This window comes from Bacillus rossius, chromosome 1 (genome assembly GCF_032445375.1).
Source record: "Bacillus rossius redtenbacheri isolate Brsri chromosome 1, Brsri_v3, whole genome shotgun sequence".
NCBI classification, from domain to species: domain Eukaryota; kingdom Metazoa; phylum Arthropoda; class Insecta; order Phasmatodea; family Bacillidae; genus Bacillus; species Bacillus rossius.
In genome coordinates, this window is record NC_086330.1 from 89,445,966 (window position 1) to 89,462,449 (window position 16,484).

At 38.7% G+C, this 16,484-nt stretch overlaps 1 protein-coding gene across 2 annotated transcripts in view; it reads left to right on the top strand.

Annotated features, from left to right (window-relative positions):
* Positions 1–16,484, top strand: part of LOC134539570 (chitooligosaccharidolytic beta-N-acetylglucosaminidase) — a 79,276-nt gene continuing 62,792 nt past the window's right edge. For both annotated transcript variants that reach the window (XM_063381724.1, XM_063381731.1), the window contains exon 1: positions 1–212. The gene's annotated coding sequence lies outside the window, so the exon portion shown is untranslated. The remainder of the gene's footprint in view (positions 213–16,484) is intronic.

The following is a 16,484-nucleotide window of genomic DNA, read 5'->3' on the forward strand; positions in this document are numbered from 1 at the left end:
AAGGGTGGGGTCCCGCGGAGCGCTCCTCGGGCGCGCGGCCTGTAGATAGGGAGCTCCGGCGACCGCCGACGGGTCAGTCCACGGCGCGGGCGGCAACTACGTGGATCTCCAAGCGTCTCGCTAGAGCTCTCTCTCTACAAGAGTCCCACGCCCCGCAGACATCCGCGTGGGCCTTGCTGTGCCACTGGTGGGAAGGCCTCGCCAGTCTCGAGGTGAACAACTACGCATTCTTATTTACTTTCAAGGCTTATTAACTCCTTCAGGAGGATTCTTGTTCGTGATACAACCTAGTGTTTTAAGGCCACTTGCAGAGCCAGGTAAGCAAAATCTAAGAAAACCTTCGCAGGTTAATCAATATTTGCCTCTAGTCTTGACTGTACAAGCTGGCGTTAGACGTTCAGTCGGCCCTAGCACTCCATAAGAGCAGTGACTTCCCACTATCTTAGGTGCATTTCATCGCTTTGTAATACGATTGCCGACTATTCTGAAAAGAATTTTTTTTTTCACATCAAAGTGGAATATGCCTGTTTGAGCTGAGAACAGCGTCAAGCAGAATGTCATTTCCTCTTCCTGTTTCCGGGATATCGGTGCGACCAAGTCCCGATTGCAAACTTGCGGGGTAATAAAATACTAAAAACCGAACGTGCAGTAAAAAAAAAACACCTTTCCTAGATTTGTGCATGAAACGTGCACAACCTCTCATTGTTCTACGACGGCGACTGGCTACTTTAGTTGAACTAGCATAACTCGTTTCATGCCAGAGTCGCCAGAGTAGAACTAGTGAGTAGATATGAAGGTTGATGCTAGTTGTGAAGCTACGGTAGTCAAATACAACTGCGGCCACCAAATCAAATCTTAACTCACGTTTAACCCGAGGTAATAACGTCAGAAAATAAATTGCATCGCAATTACTGTGATTGCTTTGAAGTTACTACTATTTATAGTTACTAGTATTTATAAACATTGACATCAAAAACTCTTTTTTTAAAAGTGCGTTATCTTTCTTTATCAGTAATCAATATCTTTTTAAGGGTTAAAAATTTGTTGTCTATATTTGGATTCATAGGCCATGTTCTATAATGTAAATATTCTGGCTAAAGTTAAGGTACCTATTAAATTTAGTCTTGGTCCGCTATAAATTCCCGTCGCCTGAGAGTTTTTTTTTCTTCATAGACTTAGATTTCATGTTGATTGATCATCAAAATACCTGCTTAAACCTTTATCTCTGCAACACAATTGTCCAATTACATTGATGTTTGAAAATAAATAAGGGGCCGTCCATAAATTACGTGAAACATTTATGGAGGAAGGGGTTCGAGCCTAATCTCACCCAGTCTCACGTGGGGGAGAGGGGAGATCTCGGAAAATATCACGTAATTTTTTTTCCGCAAGCAACAGTGTGGAATTGCGAGAAAACTGAATTAAATTAAGTAAAACGTGATTCTCCACTAAAATATAGCTAAATCCTACACAATAATATTTATAGCGGTTATGCGAACGCCACAAAGTCACTCTTGATACCACACATGAGTCCCCGTGGACTGAATTAAAATGAATATTCTTTTACGAATTTTAGTAGTTCCTATTTAAGTATTTTCTTGTTCGATTTTCTCACTGTGATTCTAGACTATCTGCTATCTTAAATAAAATTAATTAAGAAAATTATGATTTTTATTAATACAACGCAATAAAGCACATATTAACGTGTTTACACTAAAAATACGCATTTTGAAAAATCTCAAGTGAGATTATGGGGGAGGGGGTCGAACAAAATCTCACAACATTTCACCAAGGTGAGAGGGGGCGTCGAAAAATCGGCAAAATCTCCTCACGTAATTAATTGACGCCCCCTAACTTTTATAGTGTTGGAATTATTGTTTTTTTAATGAACCACATTAATTTATTTCATTTTCAAAAAAGCTTACATTATTTTAAAAAAATTCTTACGATGTATTTCGTTGGATGGTAGACTTATTGTGTTAACGTGATGAACCATTTACTTTCCGGCCATTCCGCAATGTAAGAAAGCTTTACTCTTCGTACCTTAAAGTGCAACTCATCTACAGAAAATACCTACTTTATCATAACCATCCTGAAATAGCTACATTGCTCATGCATTTTATAAATGTATCTTACAACACACTATTTCAAAATAAAACAGGTTTATAAAATATAAATTTAGGAGAGTAATATTTAATCATGTGTTACAGTGCAGTATTTTCTTTTAGAAATAATAATAAAATAATTTTAATATATTTACAAACTGATTTGTCACTATACCTATGTGATTACTTGAAACATACGCTGGCAGCATTTGAAGCTCTCATTAAGGATGTCGTTTCAAGTAAATGTGACTAACCCTATTCAATCTTATTGAAAGGTTGCAAATGCAAGTCTCTAACGTAATCATCAAAGTTAGTTAGTTGATTAGCGATTTAACTTAAACTCTGTACCTTTGTGTTTAACGTTAGATCTAAACCTTACCATTTTAACTTTAGCTCTAAACCTAAGCGTCTTGACTTTGGCCCTGAACGTAAGCGCTTTGACTTAGCTCTAAATTTTTGCGCTTTCAATTCAGATCTATACGTTAGCACAAGCTTGCAAATAAAGTATAATATTCAAGTCTCTCTACCAGCGTGATGCAAGCCAAAAGGCTATGAGGTTTTGGTTTGCAATGCCATGTTTATTTAAATCTTTCCTTTGGTAACGGAGTGAACGATGATTGACTATTCGTAAGGCGGAAGTTTATTCTGGGCGACGCGACGGTGAGATATGTCGGCCTGTAACTCATGAACCAGTCTCAAGGTCATGCCCAGTGCAGACTCGTTTCTTTCGCACCACCTTTCCTGGGCTGTCCCCCCCCCCCTCCTCATATAGTCACAGCTGACGGCACTTTTCTGTAAACACTGACACATCGCTCGATCGAGGGAAGCTCTTAAGAAAATTGGCGCTCAATTTTACATTTCAATTGTTGTTTAATTCAAGGACAATTTCTTAAACCATGAAAAAGAAATCGAATACTCAACCATTTGACTTTATTTTGTTTTATCATGCTTATTATGTGTGCTATTAATACTGGAAAGCTATTCAGGAAACAATTTATAAATAACTTTAACTATTGAAGGTAGTGGGACAAAACAAACATAAATGCCCGAATAAGAATTCGAATCCAGTAATACTGCAAACACCATTTTGTCGTGATGCAGTTGTTTTTATGTAAATGTACAAATTTACAAAAATCTGTAATTTTTCATGAATATTTTTGTTCCATTTAGAAAAAAATATATATTTACAGTGTGTGTATTGTTTGGACTAACCTACGATTCACAAATCCTTTCGTAAACGGCCTTGCCTTCGTGCAACTGCAGATTTTTTTTTTTGAACGTCACATGTAATTAACAGTTTTAACGTAAGCCTGTGACGCAAGTATCAAGTGATCAAACAGAAATACTTGCAGCAATTTTAGATTCAAGTATATTTGTTGCGTCACTTGATAACTTAACGTCGCGCTATTAAGGTGATCATCGGGCCAGGTCGCCGAACGGCAAGCAGATTTCTAGATGTTAAAGGCGCCATTTACAAACTGCTAGAGATTTATTGAAAGAGTCTGGTTACGAGCTGCATTTAAGAGTCGTTGCATGTTTCTGTACAAGTTACGTTCCATGGTTTCATCCAGAACGTGTATTTTTCGGTGAAAAAGGGCTAAAACAGGTGTTTTCACGGACGTTTTTTGGTATGAAAAACTCAGCACACAACATTGTAAGTTGTATAGGGACGCGCAGGGAGCCTTTATCTTTAATATTCCTGTATAAAATGACAGGGTCACCGCTACTCGTCTCACAGAGGCGCGTTACCGACCCGAAGACTACACGCCAGGTCCGTGCCTGGCGCGTAGAGGCGAAGAGAAATAAAACACAGAAATAATTTGTGTTTAAAGGCAATACTGGTGGCTACTGCGTGGTGTGTTTCGAATTTATTTCACAATTTTTTTTTTTTTTAAATATATTAAACCTTTTAAAAACATAAAAATGCTGAAGATTTTAAAAGGCTAGCTAAAATTAAAAAAAAAATAAACCAAATCACTTAGTAGCCAGTCAATGACTTTAAATCTAAAAAAACTTTCAATTTTGTATTCTATTTCATTATCCGTATCCTTACTGCCGATAAACGTTAAAAATGCAAATTTGCCAGCTAATTATAAAAAAGTATGTGATACACACACCTATACATATATATATTTCATTTTGTTAAAGTTTAGCCACTCAAAAAGTCTGCAAGTTTAACCGTGTGGAACATGAATGTAAACTAATGACCTGGAACGACCCTTACGCGCAGTTTTTTTTTTTTTAACTTAAAAAAAAAATGATTCCCGAAGTTCCACGAATGTACGTATTCGGGCGAGTAAGAACTTCTTTGTGAATCAAAGGGGATTGTATTTGTGGAGTGGCGGTCGGGAGCGGCGGCGGTGACGCAACGAGGAGGGCGGACGGAATATTAAAAGCGACGCAACTGGGTCAGCCACGCCGGCCGGTCCGACACGGGCGCTTTCCCCCGCGCTGCAGCCACGGAGTCAGCATGTCAGGAGACGGCATGCCGCGACGTGGTTGAAGCCCCTTTTTAACCTCCCCGCCGCCATACTGTTCCGCCCAAAACATTGCGGAGACGTCTGATGATGGCCAGTAAGTATGAATTAGAATCTCCAACATTAACAAACAGTCAGTTTCATTAAAAAAAAAAAAAAAAAAAAAAGTCATTTAAAACTGTTTTTACTCTACAAACACTACACTTCAGCAATGTTTTGGGCGTCTAGCCAACATGGCGCAACAATTAGTTGGAGAGAAAAAAAAGGGCTTCACACACTTACCATGTAATCATGCCTACGTGGCCACCCCCTAGTCTACAGACCATCATGACATTCGTACCAACACGTTCCTCTCCTCAAACATCCAGTAACATTTCTTGTAATTAATTTTTTTCCACGACTGTAGCCATCACAAACTTTTTTTATAAATTTAAATCATCAAAATTTGTTAATTAGTTTACAAATAGTACAATTTTGTAGTTTTTAGAAAAACAAAATCTTAGTACATTTTATTATGTGGAAACGTATGCGTATATTAAACATTATAGTATGTTATACATATAAAATCTAAATACGCTTATCATTGACTCACTGACTAACTCTATAACGCTGTATGAATTCTGTTTTCATGCACTTACAGTATAACATTTTCATTGCTATTTGCTAACCGTTCTTCCTAGCATTGCTGCCGAGTCCGTAGCGCAAATATAATGTACATGGGGGCATAGCGTTATATATTAACGAGGCCGATAGTTTCAGCATTTTTCAGTGATAAAGTAGCGAGCCGTGGCTTAATGTGCCACGTTTTGGCCACATATATCTGTTTAATATAATTCAATTTGTTGGCCTCCACTTGCAAATATGAATCTACCAACCACGTTGACTCAATTTTACAGCGATATGACATGATATGATTAAATTGATCGCACATATGAATTGTAGAGCACCTTCATACGAATCGCACTGCACAATATGTTGCCATCCTGGTGTAGGTTGAATCGAATCCACAGCAAGGAAGATAGTTGAATGACCAGTGACAATTAACAAGCAATGTCATTTTTCAAGAGGTTCTTCATTAAAAACAATTTTTTTGTCAAATATTCTTTTATCAATTTATATATCAGAAATAATTTTTATTGGCGCAGTATTTAAAGAAATTTAATTTTAAATAAATATTATTTCATTTATATTAAATTCAGTTGTTTCTTATACTAATCATTTTTTAAGCGGGAGCCTTAGGTACCTTACTACTAACTAGTGTGTGTGTATGTATATATTTATGCATATACATACATATATATTTATACATACATATACGGACCAACCAGTGAGACGGGGTTTCATGCGCTCTCTCTCTCTCGAGCAGAAATAAACTTAACGTTCACACTGAAAACGCCATCTCAGTAGCTTGTTTTTTTTATGTAAATATATAAATATATTTGGTAATTGTTTTGAACTGCTGACGGGTGCCGTAGCTTGTGGGGAGTGTTCAGGCACCCCACCGGTACTCACTATAACGAGCTCTGCGGTGTTTACCGAGTTGGTTCGGGGCCCTTTATAAGCTTATCATGTTCGTTTAAGGGGGTCGCCTGGCTAGGCCTCGAAAAGGCGTGCAGAGATTTACAAACCGCTTAAGATTTCCGGAGGGTGTTTTTCTTACGAATGACATTTAGGAGCCATTTCACTTGTATATACAAGTTTGGTTTCATGGTTTATGGGCAGTGGAAAAATGATGAAACAGGTGTTTTCACGGACGTTTTAAGCCATGAAAAATGTTAAACCTGGTTTTGTGAATGGTATAGGGAAAAGCAGGAACACTTTAATTTTAATATTAATATAACGGTCATAGCTTGAAGTCCCATATAAGCGCTTTACCTACGAGAAGCCTGCACCCAATTCGGTACATGGCGCGTAGAGGCGAAGAGACGTATGATGAGCCAGCCAGTGTCGCCCTTAGCGCCATTTTTCGTTTCGGAAGATTCTCACGACAACAATTTTTATTGTTTTATGTTAAAAATTTGCCTTCTTTAAATCATAAAATAAAACGTATTGGAATGCCTGAAGTTAACAGTGACTAGTTGTGAAGATATTGGGTGATTAATGCACAGAAAAAAAAGTTTTCTGTACTTTTACAAAAAGATTCCTTTGGAAACCAGTTTCCAAGAAATAGTTTGTGATACTACAAGACAAAATAGTATTTGATATGGATATGTTTATTTTTTGAATATATGAAAGAGATTTTTCGAGCTAACACTGCGTAATTATTACGAAAAATTCTGCATAATAGTGTATTTCAATTTATGTTTCATTCAAGCATAATTTTTCATCAAGGAAAAGATAATCGAATACTCAACCATTTTACTTCATTTTATTGTATCGTGCTTATTAATATACGCAGTTAATACTAGAAAGCTTTTCAGGGAACGGTTCACAAATATCTTTAACTAATGGAGATACTGGGACGACACAAAGCATATGTGCTCGGGTAAGCACCCGAACCCAGTATTGCTGCGAACACTATTTTGTAATGATACAGTTGTTTCATGTAAATGTAAAAATTCAAAAATATCTGTAAATTTACATGAAAATTTCTGATCCATAAAAATAAAGAAATTCCAGTGTGGCATGGTTTCGGAACGCACTCGTCGGCCGGCCGCAGAGGATGGCAGATGTGGAGTGCACTGCCGGGGGAAGGGCAAAACAGACCGTGGAAGATGGCAGATGAAGGAGTGAGGGCGAAACAGCAGACTGCGGAGTTGGCCGATGGCTTTACCGGAAGAGATAGCGAGGTGGTTATCTGCGTGCTCGCGCTGGCATTTCCGCGTGCGTCTTCGTGCTCGTCGATCAAGGGTGACGGGAGTACTACAAAAAAATTACAAAAAATACATAAATAGATTCTGCTAGCTTGTAAACTTATCATTGTTGAGCAAAGATAGAGTTCTAGTACAAGCCAGAATATATTTATGTATTTTTTGTAATTTTTTTTTGTTTTAAATTTTTTATTATTTTTTTATTTTTTTTTATTTTTATGATATCAAAGAAAACGTGTGGCGGATTTCTCCGAGTGCTTCTGATTAATCTGGTCAATATTATGGTAGTTTTCTCCGTGAGCTTTTGATTATTCTTGTCAATATTTTGATGGTTTTTCCCGTGTTCTTGCTATCATTCCTGTGGTTTCTTCAAGTGCTTCTGACTATTCTGAGAAACCGCTCTCTGCATGGATTTTTTTGTCTAATGAGTCATGACATTTTATTTGAAGTTACATTTAATTCGATAATTTCTGCTACTAAATCAAAACTTGCAATATTTTTATCAGGTGGAATTTAAAAAAATAACATTACTCAGTCAAATTAATAATATGCTTTGAGAAATCTGTGAAACACTGACTGGAAGAACAAACATCCTTTTCCTTGGAGTCTAGCGAAGCCATCGTTCTATTACGATCGTTAGTGAGCATCCCGCAACCCGCATAAAAGAACTAAATATTATTTACCTGCAAGTAACATGTGGCGACATCTGTTGTTGAAAAGCAGAACTACTTGCAACAAGTACCTTTGAATGAGATAAATTAATTCTCGCTGATGAAATAATTAAAAAATTCTATTTAAGTAATATATCTAATTTAAAACTCTTAGTTTGCGTCTGGCATTAGTCTCAGTAACTAATATGAATCCTGATTCGGAATTAGTTGCTGTATAGAAACGTCATCACTGTAGATACTGTAGCAAGGTGTTTACCTTGAGAAAGAATGCTAAACGACATGAGAGAAGCGAGTGTAATTTGGGTCCTTGTCAAAAACCATTTCATTGCAGTCAGTGTCAGAAATCCTTTGGTAGAAGATATTACTTGGATAGACATTACAAGACCTGTACAATTAAGATGAATAAAGATAACGAAGACTGGGCTACAACATCGCGGAAGAGGAACGAAGGCGAAAAAGCTAATGCTAAAATTACTGATCTAGATCAAGATAATATTTTTAAATTTAAAACTAACGAAGGAAGTTGTAACCACATTAGAAATGAAAATATATTTACTCCAATATCTAGTCGTCTCCATGAAAATGTGAAAGATGGAGAACCACCTGAAGCTTACATGTTCGAAGACTTTGATGAATCATCTGAGGCTGGCATGATTGAAGATTGTGGTGACACATCTGAGGCTGACATGATTGAGTACTGTACTGAAGCACCTAAAGCAGGCAAGATCGAAGACTGTGATGGCGGTCTGAGACCAAAACGATGGAAACGGCGTAATAAAATAAATTATCCTGATCAAGTTTGTGGTGCTGCCATGATTGAAGACTGTGGTGACACATCAGAAGCTGGCATGAACGAAGACTGTGCTGACACATCTAAGGCTGACATGATTGAGTACTGTGCTGAAGTACCAAAAGCATGCAAGAGCGAAGACTGTGATGGTGGTTTGAGACCAAAACGATGGAAACGTCGTAATAAAATAAATTATCCTGATCAAGCTTGTGATAATCACTGGCACGATGACGAAAGTGACCTTGTGGTTGGTGTTAAAACGATAGACACCAGAGATAATAATATTTATTATAAACATGCAAGGATGATGAACGCAGCAGAAGAGATTGATTATACCTCATGGGAAATCCTAACATATTGGTTGACAGGCTACGACTACTACATGGATCGCTTTGTGCAGGAAACTATTCGAACATTAAAGAAATATCCTTCATACTCAAAGAACTGAGGGAAGCTGGCTACATACAATAATGGCTTAAATTAAATGTATGTGTATAAACTTGAAGATAAATTAATATATTTTCTTTCCAAATGGTATCTACCATTTATCGAAATCTGATTTCTAAATAAAACTTATAACTTAAAGGTGCAAAATACGTTACCGCTGCCAGTCAAAATGTATACTAATAAAGACATGTTAGTAATCATGCCATGTTCGATAAGAAAAGTAATTGGAATCAGTTGGAACCAATTGAAGATGGAGCTCTTGGAGCAATTGGAGCCTTTTGAAGCATTTTGAGCCTTTTGGAGCTGTTGGAGCCATTTGGAGCATTTGGAGCCTTTTGAAGCATTTGGAGCTGTCAAGCATTTGGAGCCATTTGGAGCTGTGTTAAGCATTTGGAGGCTGTCGGAGCCATTTGGAGGCCGTTTGGAGCATTTGAAGCCTTTTGAAGCTTTTGGAGCCTTTTGGAGCATTTGGAGCCTTTTTTTGAGCTGTTGGAGCATTTGGAGCTGCTGGAGACATTTGGAGCTGTCAAGCATTTGGAGGCCGTTTGGAGCATTTGGAGCCATTTAGAGCTGTGTTAAGCATTTGGAGCCATTTGGAGCTGTGTTAAGCATTTGGAGGCTGTTGGAGCATTTGGAGCCTTTTTTTGGAGCTGTTGGAGCATTTGGAGCTGCTGGAGACATTTGGAGCTGTCAAGCATTTGGATGCCGTTTGTAGCATTTGGAGCCATTTAGAGCTGTGTTAAGCATTTGGAGGCTGTTGGAGCCATTTGGAGGTCGTTTGGAGCATTTGGAGTCATTTGGAGCTGTGTTATGCATTTGGAGGCTGTTGGAGCATTTGGAGCCTTTTTTTGGAGCTGTTGGAGCATTTGGAGCCTTTTGGAGTCATTTGGAGCATTTGGAGCCTTTTGAAGCATTTGGAGCTGTCAAGCATTTGGAGTCCGTTTGGAGCATTTGGAGCCATTTGGAGCTGTGTTAAGCATTTGGAGGCTGTTGGAGCTGTTTGAGCCATTTGGAGGCCGTTTGGAGCATTTGGAGCCATTTGGAGCTAAGAAGTAGTCGTTGTACGTCTATGCAGGGCTAAATGTTTATAAGATTGCCGGCTTTCGCAAGTGATTCTGTAATAGGATAGAAATTGTGTAATAAATATTATGTTTGTAAAAGACTTTGAGGTGTTTTATTTCTCGAACCTTACACTTTTCTGGTACTTTTTTAAAATTAAAGTTGTTTTGTATCGGCCAGGGATCGAACCAAGGACCTTAGTCGATCTAATCAATCAGTATATAGATTACAAATTTATTTAATGAATTTTGAACTTTTTCCCGAATCTCTAGCATTACAATTACGAATTTCCAATATGGTGGTCTTGATGTCTGATAGGATGATGGTAGTAGAGGATTTAAAGTCTCTTTAAGAATTTTGAACATGGTTTATTGAAATTATTATTTTTTATATAAAATTAAATGTTTTGCATCATTCAGGGATCGAACCAAGGACTGGAGCGGATCGAATCAATATGTAAGTTAATGAGTGATTTTTTTGATGAATTTTGGATTTTTCCCGCTTTTCTAGCTACATTATTACATGATTTCAAGATGGCGGCCGAATTTAAAGATGGCGGGGGCACCTCGGTAATAAATGATTACTGCACTGTAGCGGGTTAGAATAAAATTATCAAGATGGAAATGTACTCTATAATACAAGTACACACAAGATGGCGTACTCCGACAGGTGGTAGCTCCTGGTAGCATGTACTGAACATAAAATGACGAATCCATGATGGTCGACAAGGACAAAGTCAAATTTCAAGGACGAAGTCAAATTTCAAGGACGAAGTCAAATTTCAAGGTCAAGGTCAAATTTCAAGGTCAAGGTCAAATTTCAAGGTCAAGGTCAAATTTCAAGGTCAATGTCAAATTTCAATGTCAAGGTCAATTTATAGGTCAAGGTCAATTTTAAGGTCAAGGTCAAAATTCAAGGTAAAGGTCAAAATTCAAGGTCAAAATCAAAATTCAAGGTCAAAATTCAAGGTCAAGGTCAAATTTCAAGGTCAACAGTTGAGGACAAAAAGTATGGTGACAAGATAATTATACTAACATGGTATCGTCGCACTGTAGCAGACGAAAACAAGATGGTGGTCTCCAGCGGATGAAGACAAGATGTCGGACATGACGTCATACCAGTTGACGATACATACCTTGGTATTGTTGGTGGTAGATCAGTCTAGGTAGCTTTCATGGAGGAAGGATCGACCGTTTACTCTCGCCGGGAATCGAACCAAGGACGTACATCGATATAATAAAACAGAATTCAAATAAGTTAATTTTTGATGAATTTTGTAATTTTTTTTATTAAAATCGGATAATAAATAAAGATTTTCAAGATGGCGTCCAAATTTCAAGATGGCGTACATGACGTCATACTGCCGGATGATATATATGCTTTGAAAAAAAGTGGTGGGAGTCAGTCTGCCTGCACCCACCATTGAGGAAGGAGCCTGTCGCCATTTTTAATTTTTTTGCACTCGTCGGGTTCGAACCGAGGACTCAGAACTCCGTGTCGTAAATGCTTGTTTTTTAAATAATTTTTATTAAATTTTTATCATTTGAATTTTTTTATAAATTTTAAAATTTTTTTCGTTAAAATCGGATAATAAATAAAAAAGTTAAAGATGGCGGCCGTAACGAAAATTGCAACGGTGACGTCATCATCCAATATGGCGGAAAACACATCACAGGAATTTTCGAGAACACACAATTATGTCATCCAAAATGGCGGATCCAAGATGTCCGCCGTGATCTACTTGTCCCGTTACGTTATGTCCCGTTACGTTATGTCCCGTTACGTTATGTCCCGTTACGATGTGTCACGTTACACTCGTCCAAGATGTCCGCCGTGACGTCAGAGATTGACGTGACGTCTGAGATGTGGATCGGCTCTCGGCTCCACCTCCTGGACCCTGATCTCGGACCGGCCAACCTATACTACTATCTACAAGAATTTTACGCGAAGTGACAGTAATATTTTTTTATTACGTCTGCAATATAGGACCAGAATCAAAAACGTATACAAGGAAAGAGAGAAAATGTGGTATGGTGGATAAAAAGAGAAAGTATATATTTGAACAACATTTATATATATATACACACACAAACACACACACCAAAGTTGTGTTTATTACCTAATGAAACACTTTGTAAGATGATAATTGAGAAGCCATAGTAATTACAACCTGTACAAAGAGATTGCATCATCCCGAAACACTTTTTCCCGCTCCCTCTCATCATTCTTCCGTTTTGTGCTGGATACTCCTTTCATAAGGACACTCTCGACCGGAAATGCGTCAAATCACACGCATATCATAAAAAAAAACTTTTCGCAAAGTCAACAGCGATTGAACAGTTGATATTTCCTCGAGAATGCGGGGGTGAAGAGGGACTATGGTCAATGAACCCGTGACATTCTTAAGCTTGTAAATAATCCTAGCGCCACATGAGAGTAGGAGGAAAACCACGGCACCAGAGTGTTCAAGGAGAGATGTCTGCACGGCGCGGCGTGGCAGCAGGCTTGGAGGCGGGCCCCATTAGGGCGCGTGCCTCCTTGATTGTGCGGCTGGTCTGTGGCCCAAGGTCACTCTCGTGGGAAACTTCATATCGCAAGCCGCGTGTCTCGCGAGGCCTTCAGCGACATTAACAACCTCCCTGCTGCTGACTGCAAGACTCTGGGCAGTCCGCACCCGCGACTGTCATCTTTCTAATTCAGGCCCTCGCCTACCCGGGGGGAAAAAAAAACTAGAAAATTTTGAAAATTACTCGAGATATCCTAGTGGTGTCTGTTTACGAATTGCATTTCATAATGCGCTAAGGGCGAATGGGTAGTTATGTTTCCGTATCACTTTTTAAAACTGAATTTGTATAAGAGTGTGAATGGCTGAAATGCGTGTTTTCAGAATAATGTTTAGGCATTAAACACCCAGTACAGATTCTTGAAAGCACTTTAGGGAACTGCGTTATACTTTTATCGTCATTTCTCAGCCATATAATGTAACGGTTACCTCTCAGGTTTCATAGTTGCTCTACGCACGACAAGAAGACTGCGCGCTAGCCCACAGACTTGCGCTTAGATACCGCGCTAAAAGCATTTATAATTCCGCCTAACACAATAGGCAAGCTCTTTAAGTTGTTTACAATGAATGGTCCGTATCGGTTCCCCATACATCCGCTAAACACGTGACCTCAAGCCAATCAGGAGGCCCTAAATATTCTATCCATCCATCCGTCCGTCCGTCCGTCCGTCCGTCCGTTCGTTCGTCTAACGCTTCACAAGCTTTAATAACGGAAGGATCAAATTACCTTCAAAATGTTAGCAAGGTATTGCCGGTAACCTTGGCTACTTCCATTAAATAGTTTTGCTTTCGCTTGAACACAAAAAAAATTGATCTTTGCTATACATTTAAGATCGTCAATCTAATCTACTTATACAAGATAAATTTTCACCACCATATAGGCCTACTAGTCCGTTGGCAGCGTGAAAATGGAAAAGTATTTGACGAACTCCGGGATCAATGTGAATCGCTCGGCTTGTTGACGGAAGGACAGATGGACGCAACGGACCATAGAGAGTCCACATCAAGTCTGCAAAAACGCTAGACTCCAAATATATCTCCATAATGAAGTCAATTTCATTCATTATCTGATGATTCATTTAAAGTGAACTGTAGGTTTTCGCGGCTATTGTCTTGGCTTTCTAGAGAGAGCCACGTCGAAGTGGTAAGAGTGTACTGACGTTTCGCTCTGCTTTGCAGCAGGCGTCATCAGGGTTGAGAATTAAAATGATGATTACTCAGCCCTGAATATGCCTACCGAATGCAGGGCGAAACGTCGGTGCAATTATCACTTCGTGGTGGCTTAGGCTCGTGATAGTTTATTCATTTTGCGAAGGCATTTTCGACCGAGCGTGGCTCTGTGGCATCATCAACTCGTTGTGAAGTAGGCCTACACTTTGACAGCGGAGCGGGCCGCCTCGCGCGGTTCTCCGCAGTCGGGCGGCGCGGTGTTGTCCCGCGTTGTCGCGCGACGCGTGCGTCGGCACGAAGTGTCGTGACGCAGCCTGCGTATGCGCGGCACGCACCGGGGGCGGTGGCCGCCAGCCGAGACGCACTTCGTGCATTGACCCGTCACCGACCGTCGGCAGCCACGTACTCGCCACAGATGATACACTTAACACGTAACCCGGACACGAAATTTAACTTAGAATTCTTTAAAATATAGCCGGGCGTGATAAATATACGCAAATTGTGTTTTCAGATACAATTTTTTTTACGCTAATCACACGTAGCTTTTTATGCACCCGTCGCTATAATTCGTTACCGGAGCAGCTACGTCGACTATTGAATCATTTGGTTAATAGGCCGAAATTTTAAACTATAAAATTAAACGGCTCTGATAAAAGTGGAAAATATTTTTAAAAATACGAATCCCCGGCTTAGGACTTGTTTTTCGATAAGGAATTATATTAAAATACTACCCATATTTATTTCAATTATTAAACAGTTAATACTACAAAATTCACTCTTTGGCTTTGTGAGTATTGGTTCGCGCCATCCTCCACAGATGGCATCACAGTGGTTACACACTTCCGTCCATGCGATTTCCGTTACATTCACGAAATTACGCCTACCAAATACCGTGTACCGACAGCTAAGATGTTACACATTAAAAATTTCCGTTTTGCAAAAGTTCTATTTCTTTGGCTGGGTATAACCTATATCATCCTTCGTTTGCAGTGTGTATTGTAATGGGCATTTACTCACTCTTCGATTCTCTCAATAGCGCTGTCCTTGTTTGAGTCTGCTCTGTTGCCAGATACAGGCCAATAGCATAAAATCTTAACATGCACCTTTATAATGTAATGCAATTTTTTTAATGTATTGTAAACATTGAATTCTGTAAATAAAAATTTAGAATAAATATTTGGTAATAGTCTTTCGTCTTGTATTTCATCAAGACCATCTGTTCATTTTCTACTTACTAGTTAGGAGATGGTACTCAAAGACGCCATCTTAGTTTCAACCGTTTTTACCAACAAATTTGTCACATTATCAATTAAATGACTAATTTAATCGCACCTAGTGTACAGAGTTAACTCGAAGTCCTTTTTACTGAAACTCTGTTACAATTTGCAACGCCATACTCTAACGAATTTCACGGTCACAATAGTTTAGCTGCGACAAGTATTTTAACATTCAATCAGTGTAGAATAAATGAGTTTTACTCATTTTCCAAATTTCACTACAGAAATAGAGCGCATGTAACTCAGGTCATGTAATATAAGTGAAAATTCTTTGACAATTCAGATCGGTTCAGTTCATAAGAGAGATAGATGAACAAAAGAATAAGACAGTCTGCGCATGAGCTTGTTTCAGAATATCGTAGATATAGGTCTAGTACAACTTTGATCGCCGGATGCTCCTACTCTCACTAGCTTCGAACCGGAGACCCCCAGCGTAAGCGATCCAAGTGCAGTAGCTCCAGAGACCATCGGATAAGCAACCGCTATACTCGTTGATAACTATCATTCTACTGTACAAGTCAATCTTACCGCTTCTCGGTACAACCAAATACACTAGAGAAGACAAATACCGGACAACTTTGTGAATTCGCAATCGTCGCACCAGTCCAGGATATGGCAGCACATATGTATATGTAGTATTAACATTATATTGGTTAAAATATACGATACCAACTTTATACAAAAAAAATTTCCTCTCAGCAGTTTTTATTTCCGCCATACAAATTTATTGTGAAAATAAACCAGTGCTTCAAATTTCTTACTAGAATTGAAAAAAAAGTGTATCGCTTGAAAGTCAAATACATTATCTAACTATTATTAATAAATAAAAATTGGTTGTCTGTAAAGTCGGTTTACGGACGATAGTTTAACCTGACAACCTCATAACAAAACATTGATGAAATGATTGATCCAGAAGAAAAGGAAATATCATATTCGGCCTGAGACTGAGAAGTAATAGGTTTTTGCAACCAAACCATTTAGGCATTAAAAATATTATATTCTTTGAGGAATAATTTTTGACGTGATAACGTCTAATAAATCGATGAACGCCGGCTGCACGCACGAAAAAGTGTCCCACTACGGATGTCCCACTACGGATGTGCCCTATTTGCTCA